General features: G+C 31.5%; 1 protein-coding gene and 1 pseudogene across 2 annotated transcripts in view; one reads left to right on the top strand and one right to left on the bottom strand.

Annotated features, from left to right (window-relative positions):
- The window catches only part of LOC108692483 (monocarboxylate transporter 10), a 55,375-nt gene extending 50,394 nt beyond the window's left edge, over positions 1 to 4,981 (bottom strand). The window contains exon 1 of one of the 2 annotated variants that reach the window (XM_018200752.1): positions 4,821 to 4,981. The gene's annotated coding sequence lies outside the window, so the exon portion shown is untranslated. Of the gene's footprint in view, positions 1 to 4,663; positions 4,683 to 4,820 lie in introns of those variants that run through there. The other variant, XM_018200753.1, reaches the window with a different exon arrangement.
- A 2,986-nt stretch (positions 4,982 to 7,967) lies between these two features.
- Positions 7,968 to 10,452, top strand: part of LOC108692446 — a 19,155-nt pseudogene continuing 16,670 nt past the window's right edge.

Genomic DNA, 10,452 nt, shown 5'->3' with positions numbered 1-10,452 from the left:
GTGTGTGTATATATATATATATACATATAGTATATAAAAAGGCGAAAATACAAATCAAAATTAAAATGAGTACACAAAATCGGCAATATTCCTGTATGTATATGTGATTTCCGATCCGCAGGAATTCATTTTCTTATATCCCATTGAGCGGAACTTGCGGATGCAAAATCAATGCGAGCCGCTATTCCGATAGATCTAAAGCAGAGAAATGAAAACTTTACTGTAATGTCTGCAGTATATGCTTGCAATATTTCGTCGCTGTGACTAACTTCTTAATCTGAATAGTCATCGACTTCAATGATTAATTATGGTTCATGAGTATCGCAGAGCGATACTTTTTTTGTCAAACTTTTACTTATTTTTATGCGAAAACGCATCGATTGGATGTATTTTCATCACTATTATTAAAGTTGATTAAGGATGTCGCACAAATGTAGCCACAGTTCCTCAACAATAATCTCGATATTATTTCGATAAAACATTTACGAAAATACATCAACTAAAATTGTTATCAATACTTGAAGTAACCGGAACTCAATATTATATGTAGCTTTAGCCACAATTGCACTTATTCAACTCCTCTGCAATCGCGTATCCGTAACAATAACGTCAATAACTTCAACTTATAATCTTTGCAGAGTGAAGAATGTGTAAAATGTGCAGAACCTTGCAACGCTGATTATGTATGATGTGATCATGCATTGCTAGCGCCACATTTGCTTCTTGCGCTAAAAATTCTAAAGAACATTTCCCTCACTCCTAGCGATGACGACGACGATGACGATGACGACAACGACGACGACGACGACGACGACGACGACGACGACGACGACGACGACGACGACGACGACGACGACGACGACGACGACGACGACGACGACGACGACGACGTTTCTTAATTTTTTCTTAATAAAAGATTCAAATTCGTATTTTACGTCGCAATATCTCCGCTCATAGAGCACGTAGAGGAAAAATAAAAACTTTCATTATATATCCCGAGCGGTCACAATCGATTGAAGCATACTTGTGCCCATTCATAGTCAAGTCTTATATTTGAAGCTTCCTTAAATTTATCTTCAGATACTGTACGAATTATTTCATTGGCTGCTGAACATCTAAAGATAAATTTAAGAAAACCTTAAATTTATAAGGTCTGACTATGAATACGGGCATTAGAACTTGATCAGTTCAGTCCTTATTGAAATCCGATAATCTCGATCTGACGCAATTCACGTAAAGTAGCTACGACAGTGTCGCTGCGCGTAGCTTAGCGCTGAGACACTACCAGTGTCTCCAAATAAAAATTTGTAAAATAGGTGCAATGCACGAGTTAATTCGTCGAACTATAAATTGTTGGAATTAATGCATAAGTCATACTTTCGATAGAAATTATCAGAAATTGTAAGATGATATAATATTCAAACCGAAGCGAGAAGATGTTTACCTCATTCTATATACGAATGATAAAATTCGACAAAGAATAGAAACCAGGCTAGGTATTTGTAACTTACAGGTCGGCATTCATAATCTGATCTTATATTCAAGATCGTCTTAAGAAGATCAGGTCTTAAGAAGTCACGAACCAATCGGAAGGTTGCATTAGCATTTCTTAAAACATTATTTAATTAATAAAAACGGTCTTGAAATAAGATTATGAATATCGCCGGCCCTAGGTAATATTATAGAAAAATGATATAAAATCCTTAGTGACTATAAAGACTTTCTTATCTACACTAATTGGCAAAAATAAAAAGTTTTCTTATCTAAAAAAACTGATTTGCTTCATCAAGTAAAAAAATATTTGTTATAAATTTTGATAATTATGGATAATAAGATCTTTTTCGAATTTTGATATTTTTTTATCGTAATCTTGATGAAAATCTTTGTTGTGACTTTGAGAAGCAATCAGAAGAGATCCCAAAATTTATTTATTGTATAATTTATATATTTTAAGTAATTTGATAAAAGTCTAGATTAGGAAAATCCATTCCGACTTTGACCTTGACATATGTAAAGATCATCACCGGCCTTCGAAAAGTTTTAATCGTCGTTTTTAAAAAATTGTTAACAAAAAACTAATAAATAAAATAAAATTTGAAAATAAAAATTTTTGAACATAAAATATCATTTACTATATGTTCTACTGTATATTCTGCTATATAATTTATATTTCTACGTCCGACTTTTCACAAAGCGAGATCCACTTTACACTTCGCTACTGCTTAGGAAAGTTCGACTTCCCATTCGAAACGAGGTTCATCCGATACCTTCCCTTGTCTAGAAAGGATTTCGCTTCGCATGGAAAATCATTATGCTAGAAGAATTAAGATTTGGAATAATATATACAGCAGAAATAAAACATTATTTAAAAAATTTTTTTGGTAATAACTTTTTAATGAATAACGAGTGTCAAAAACGAGTGACTAAAACCTGTTAGGTTTCTCAGGATTATAAGCTTGACAATATACATTAAGTCAAGATCATCGAAGCGAGATTCCTTAATCTGAACTTTCAGCAATACTTTTTTAAAAATAGGTAGGTTACATATTTTTGAACTTCGATAGATTATCACTGTCGGAATCACAAAGATTTCTATCAAGATTATGATATTTTAAAAAATATCAAATTTCGGAAAAGGCCCAATTGTTGATAATTAATACCATTTAATATATAATACTATCGATCCGACGCAACTCGCCGGCTTGCGTAAAGGAGCACGACAATATCTTGCACCATGATGCACTTATCTTAGCACTGAGTCACTACTGTGTCTTCAGATCATCAGTCATTTCTAAAAGATTACATATTTAAGTGTGACCAAATAAGAGCTAATTAACATAATATAGTAATTTAATTTGAGAAAACATCAATATTAATAGTTAATATGACTTTCTTTAGCTTTAATAACTTTTAAGGCTCAATTTCATAATATATGGTTACGTAAAGATAACCAAAGTAATCAAGAAATTCAGTGAATGAATCTGTTAGTAATTTTTAATCTTTAGGTAATCATTGTGAAAATGGACCTAAATCTTCTTGATATATTTTCAATTAAATTTTCCAAATGTTGTGTTTCCATTCTCCTATGCCAATTGAAGTGCTTCAAAACAGGAATTCTTATTAGTTATTTCGCATTTGTCAACCCTATTATCCAGAATTGCCCACAGATTTTCAATGAGAGTGATTTTAAATTTGAAGATTGCGTAGACCATTCGAGTTGTTGATGCGATAATGATAGAAAAAGCTTTTCTTTCCTGCATATTTTGGATCGTTATCTTACTAAAAAATAAAATAATCTTCTAATCCAAACTTTAACAAAAACTTTTCCAAATTTTCATTAATTACATTAATGTAAATATCTGCTGTCATAATCCCATCAATTTTGACAAGACATTTCCTATTATTATCCATGAGAAATGCTCCTTCTAATCCGCTTCTTTTGTCCAAATAACTCGAAATTCAGTTAAAATCTGGAGAAAATATGAAGAAAGCTTTAAAATTATTAAGAAAACTGTAAAATATGATAAAGGAAATATTAGGAAGTGTTTCTCATAGACAAGAATAGGAAATTTTTTTCGAAGTTGATAGAATTATGACGGTGATGTTTATGTTGATATGATTAATGAAAATTTGAAGGAATCTAGATTAAAGCTTGGGCTAGAAGATAATTAATTATTTTTTAATAAGATAATGACTCAAAACACTCAATAAAAAAAAAGAGTCAAACTTTTATTCATTTTTAACACATCAAATAGCCTCCACAATTTTCAAATTTAAATATTGAAGATCTGTGGATAATTTTGGATAATAAGATTGATAAATGTAGAATGACTAATAAGAACTCCTGTATTGAAGCACTAAAACTGGCATGGAAAACATCTGGACACACATTTGAAAAATTTAATAAACATTTCAAAGAGATTAGAAAAAGTTGTGTTGAAGCTAAACAAAGCTATATTAATTATTAATTAGAGAATTATATTATTGTTTTCTAAAATTAAAATGTTATATTATCCTTTTATTTTGTCGCTTAAATATATAATCTTTTAGAAATAAGTAAAGCATTATACATTACAAATAATGAAATTAATTCTTTTTTAAAATTACAATTATTTAATTAATGTAAAATGAATAAATTTTAAATTTTAATACAAAAAATTTATAAATATTTGTTTCAACATTCAGTAGTGGCTTCATATTTAAAATAATATATAAATATTTATTTAAACTTCATAAAATAAATCAGTTTTATAAATAAGGTGACTTTTTTTATCAATCACTGTAAATAAGTACTTTATAACAGAAAGATGAGAACTTCTTATCGCATTCATCTAATTGTAAATATAATCCAGCTAATCAATCTACCCAGATAGCCAAGCGAGATTTAGCATATGGAACAAATTGATGCACTGCATGTATTATTTTCAACTTGTTAATTTGTTGTCATTGGAATCTAATATGAACTGAGTTAGCATCAGAAGGACAAATAGATTTCATGAGTTTACGAAATTATAAGAGTATACATTGAGAAATAATTAACTCATTACGTTAACAGCAAACTGACGGCATGCCATGCATGTATGATGACAACTTGTCAGCAGTTTGCTGAATTCTAAGGAAGACTTTATGTGACATCAGAATAACAGACAATTTGTAGAAATACCTTGGTTTTAGTTTGATGGAAATTGAATGCAGAATCAGTGACAGCAAAATGACAACATATTGCCCTTATTTGGCTATCTAGGTATTGACTGACTGACCTATTTAATGGAGCGCATGAACATCTATGGAAATTATACACGACGATACAATCGATTTACCACGAAAGCTTAATCTCCATCTCCATCTCCACTATATTACACAAGATTTGCAGTTTTCGACGCCGCAAAAAATTCCGCGGTCATCTCGGCCTTAATCGATGACTGGTTGTGTTGACGTATCATTGACGTAGGGATCAACGATAACGCACCAGCCAACCGAGTGACATACTGACATGCGCCAATATGCGTCGGAAAAGTGGAAATTCTGCTCTGCGTGTTTCGCTCCGTATTTGACATTTTTCTGCTTCTTCTTCCTTTTCTTCTTTTGAATTGTTGATGTTCAATCCCTGGATGGATCCGATATCGCGATTTATCACAATTTATCGGGTTTTCCGTTCGGGAAATACACCTCGAATGCATTGATAATCAACTGGTTATGTCTCACATCCTCGTATGGAGACAATAGAGAATGTAAATCATGATGGAACTTCCATCATGTTCAGTACTACAACCGCTCACTTAGCGCTCTTGCATCTGATTGGCATATTCCATTAGATCTAAAAATGGACTAATAAAATGCAAGAGCTCATTGAGCGCTCAGTGAATGCACCCATTGGTTGCGTTCGGAGAGTGCCCTATCAATGATATTTGTATCATATTATCCTTGTTTTATATTTAATGGACGATGGAAGATAAGGCCACAGACTTTTGCATAAAGCCAGTTCTACATTAGTTGTAAGCCGATTGCAAGTTTGTTGCGGCCAATTTGAAGCGTTGATTTCAAAATGTAAGCTTTAGATTGACTATCGCAACAAACTTGCGATCAGCTTGCAACTAAAGTAGAACTGACTTTACGCATAAACGAATCAACTAATCAGAATCTTTCCCTTCCTTTCATTCCACAGAAAAAAACAATTTTAATTGATTGATTCCCTTACTGTTATGCAAGAGTCTGTACCACGGCCAATAGAATGACATAAGTACAACGACATGTTAGATACATTCGTGGCTAGCGCATCCACTGCTTTCCATCTGCTAGTCATATGGCCTAAATTGACCAAATGGATCTCTGCATGAATAGCTGCTCGGTATCGTATTGGATCGTATTTTCCAACAAAAAACCGGATAAAGCTGAGAACTGTTTACAGTGTAAGTAAAGAGAATGAGTCATAATTAGTCGGAAATCCATCGAGACTTTACAGATAATTATAATTCAAAAGGTATGTATTTTTTGGTTAATCTGATCATAAATATGAATTAACAAACTTTACAACGTTTCTATTATATATCTCATTTTGCATTATTTTTATTCTACTAGGATCGATTTTCACAAGTTTTTCATCTTTTTTACTTAATATTTTAATGAAATTCATTTTCAATAATATACAATTAATTATTAGCAGCAGCTAGATATTATGAACAGCAAAATATCCAACCTATGAAGGCAAGTATTAGAGTAAGTATAAAGAGAGTAGCGCCAATACTAAAGCTGGAAACAGGGATGACATATTCAAAATTGTATATTCAAAATTCAAAAAATTGTATTTAAAATTTACAAAATAAAAATACTCTCAAAAAAGTATTCAAATACAAAATTACTTTCAATAAAATAAAAATGTATTTAAATATATATTTTAAACACATATTGTATTTCAAATACTGCCCACTTTTGGCTGAGATATAACGCTAGAGATTGTTGTTTATCAAATATAAATAAGAAATGATGCATTATCCACATCATGCGTGAGACGGAACGCACTTTAAATTGAGTCAACAATGGTGCGATTTTAACTTTAATCAAAAAATTATTTATATTATTTAAATATATTTTGAAATTATAAATTGAAAATACAAAATATTAAAAAAGAGTATTTAAATACAAAATATAAAATACAAAAATGTATTTAAATACGTATTTTAAATACATTTCTTTCAAATACTACCCATCCCTGACTGGAAACACTAATAATGATATCGATAATCACCTGAACTATGTATACACTAGAATGAGCAAAATTCGTGGCAGCAATTAAAAATGGCGGTTGATCAGCGCGTTGCACTTGTAAGAGTAGGAACAACATTTGCATAGAAATATTTATTTTTATGTGATTATCGAGAAGAACAAGAGGAATAATGGAAAGAAAATTTTAATATTGTAAAAATGGAATAATATATTATTCTTAATTTTAAATACTACAAAATGTGAAATGTATATACATGTTCGGTATACATACATAATGTGTTTATTTATACGCTTATTTATACATTTAAGAAAATGGCAAATCGCGATAGTTTCTTTTATTTTCTGATGTTTGTCAACATTTCCGTAATCTTTTTGCCTTCATAAAACATTTTTATCCTAATATAAGACAAAGATATAGTCTTTAGATTATGTATATGATTTTCCTCTTTTGACATATCAAACATGTGATAACATATGAAACTAACATTTACACTACCTGTCCATCCCACGAATTATTAGATTTCGAGTTACTTTTTTTTCAAATGAAACCAAGATTTATATGCTTACAGTCTACTCACGTTATCCTATTGCTACTTTATATGACTTACATGCTGAAGTTTTTAATATAAGGCTGCTTACTGTAATAACATAATTACTAAGGAAAAGATTAAGGAAATGGTTTAAACACAAAACTGATTTTATATTGTTTTAATTTTTCATGTTCACAGTTATGTTTTTTCAAATACACACGTATTGAGAGAAAATCCAAAATCGATCTCAATCTATGATTGAGATCGATTTTGGATTTTCTCTCAATAGAAATCTATAGGGACATGAATGGTATACAGAGTGAATGGTATACAGTGTCTGAAAATAATCGCCAAATATTTCATGGGCAGGTAGAACGGACCAAACTGAATCGAAAAGTCCTCTATCATTTTGTAAATTTCCCCAATAATTAATGAGATATTAATTCTTAAAGATAGCCGAATATGTGCGCTCGTCCGGCCTACTATTGCGATGTGTATACGCCTACCGATCGCTTGGCGCGCGGGTGTTGAGAGTTGAAGCTGGCAAGCGCCCCGCGCTGCGCACCTGTCGCAAGCTTCCATAGCTCGGACGGCGCGCTTGTCAGGCTATCCCCGCTCCCCACGGCCCGCGCGCCAAGCGATCGGTAGGCGTACCATATACACTTCGCAGTAGTATTCGGCTATTTTTAAGGATTAATATCTTATTGGGGAAACTTACAAAATGGTAGAGGATTTTTCGACTCAGGTTAGTCCGCTCTACCTGCCCATGAAATATTTGGTGATTATTTCAGATATCCTGTACAAACAAAAATAATGTCACTTCAATTTTATTAGTACATTCAATAAAAAAACTTTAATAACACTTCATATCCTACATCGTTAATACATATGCAGGAATTAATATATTTAATACAAAAATTCTTACCTATAACGCAGTAAATAAATACATACAGTATAATATGGACACTAAACTTTTTATGTCTCTAATTTTTAGTGCGCATGCACGTCGATTTCCAATTAGGAAATCGTGTGGCTGTCTTTAGCAAGTTGAAATTGCAGGTTAGATTAGGTTAGCTGAATCTCCTTCTCATAAAATATAATTAATATTTCGCCTAACAATATTGTGTGAAATTCGTGGTAAGGAATCGGACCAAATATGAGTAGAACACTAGAGTAGGTATTCGCATATCATTTTTATTCCTTTTTCCACTCCTTGCTCTATCCCCATTACACCGAGCTGTGTCATTACAGATTATGATTTGTATTTGCTGCTTGAAATTTTGTTCCTTTCATTCCATTTTTGCTCTCAAAATCAATTGAATATCTATTGTAATATTAATGCAGAATCTGAAGAGAAGTGGAAAAAGTCGACATGATTTTCGTCTATAATGAATATCGCCAAATTATGAGAGAAGCAGTACATTTGTATGCTGAAAAATTTCCTGATCGTGTTCATCCCTCTGTTTTCAAACATAGTACAAACTTTTTAAGAAACAGGAATATGGATAATAAAAAATGCAAACGAATTAAGAAAACTGACGACGTCTAATCTTCTGTGAATTATTCAACAAATATATTCTACAAAGATTTTCACGTGTATTGTTTCTGTGTATCATAATACCTTTTCAAGTCAATCCTTTAATAATATTAATAATTTTGTATACATCTATGTCCTAATGCAAACTAACAGCACAAATACTCATTTATAAACAGTATGAATAATAATAAAGTATGTTAAATAACTGGTTAACTCTTTTATATTAGAGTCAGGTTTTTATACCAAGATAACTTTATTATAACGAACTGTTAAGTGTTAGAAATGAAGTATAATGAAAAAGAGAGCAAATAAAACAGCACACCTTAGCAATTAAACAAAAGAAACGTTGTATGCTATTCATACATCATACACATGCTCCTTCTGGCGTTCTCATACAGTCATGATATTTGCATGAACTCACTAGGATTGCGGTTGATTTGGACGCTCACGCGCTTTAAACGCTTGTAATCATTCTGGCTTTGTCGTTCATTAGATGTAAAATAAGAATAGTATTGAAAAGCGCTGAAAGCGTCCAAATCGAAAATCTAAACCGCAGTTTAGATTACTTATATTATTAAGTCCTCCTTAATCTAACGAATAAAAAATAATATTTTATTGATTGTACCTAACTTCTAAACCTAAACCTTTAAGACAAAAAAGTTTGTTTGACATTACTTAATGATTTCGTAAAAATGTTTGCTATCAGTAGATTCATATTTAAGTATTACTTGTTTATTTTCAATACCTCCTCTGACAAAATAATATTTAACATTTATGTGTTTGGTTTTATTGTGAAAGACTGCATTAGATGCTAACCTCTGAACGCTTTGATTATCATTAAAAATTATTATAAACTCGTTGTAATTTATTAATTCACTTAACAAATCTTTTCTTAAGCGAATTGATACTCTTTCTTGATATTATTTCGTTTGACTGATTCAGAGATAGCAACATATCCGCTTCTGTACTAGAAAACGCTGTTTGCGAGTTTCCCAAGATTTTGTTGAACATTTAGGAAGCGTAGATGAAGTATTAATGAATGAAGTGTTTAGAAAGTGTATCAATACACTCCATGCATTTTTTGCGGAATTTTAATGAGAAACGTTAATGAAAAAAAGAAAATTTTAAACGTGTGAGAAATGTGACAGATGTGTTTCGGGCACATTTTATGGAGCGTTTGGAGAGAGTTCGTGGAGTATGAATATTCAAAACCAGAGTTAATGGAAAGTCAATGAAATGTTTAAGAAGTGTTAAAATTCTTTGTTCACACTTCTTTGACGCTTAAACGCTTTAGGCTTTACATTTTCAGGAATATGAACGTTATAGAAATAAACGATATATAATTGTCGCCTCTCGTTGCACAATGTCACAAAAGAAATAAAAAAATGCCAACTAATCCGATTTCATATATAGATTGTAGTATATTCTTCCATCCGCTTCAAAGTTATAGCACATATAAACAAAATGAAAAATTTGAATGCTAATTGGTAAGTTACAAGGCGATAGACCCTGAAAAAAACCTGGGTTTACACGTTTTTGCATAAAATGAAAGAATCTGATAGAAAAAAAGTCCGGAATTATCCAAAAACGCGTCGAATGAGCCTAATTTTATCGAAATCGGAGGTGACCCAGATAACATTTATGTTGCATAAGATATCTAAA

This window comes from Atta colombica, unplaced genomic scaffold (assembly GCF_001594045.1).
Source record: "Atta colombica isolate Treedump-2 unplaced genomic scaffold, Acol1.0 scaffold72, whole genome shotgun sequence".
Lineage (NCBI taxonomy): Eukaryota > Metazoa > Arthropoda > Insecta > Hymenoptera > Formicidae > Atta > Atta colombica.
This window is presented reverse-complemented; position numbering and strand designations above follow the sequence as displayed.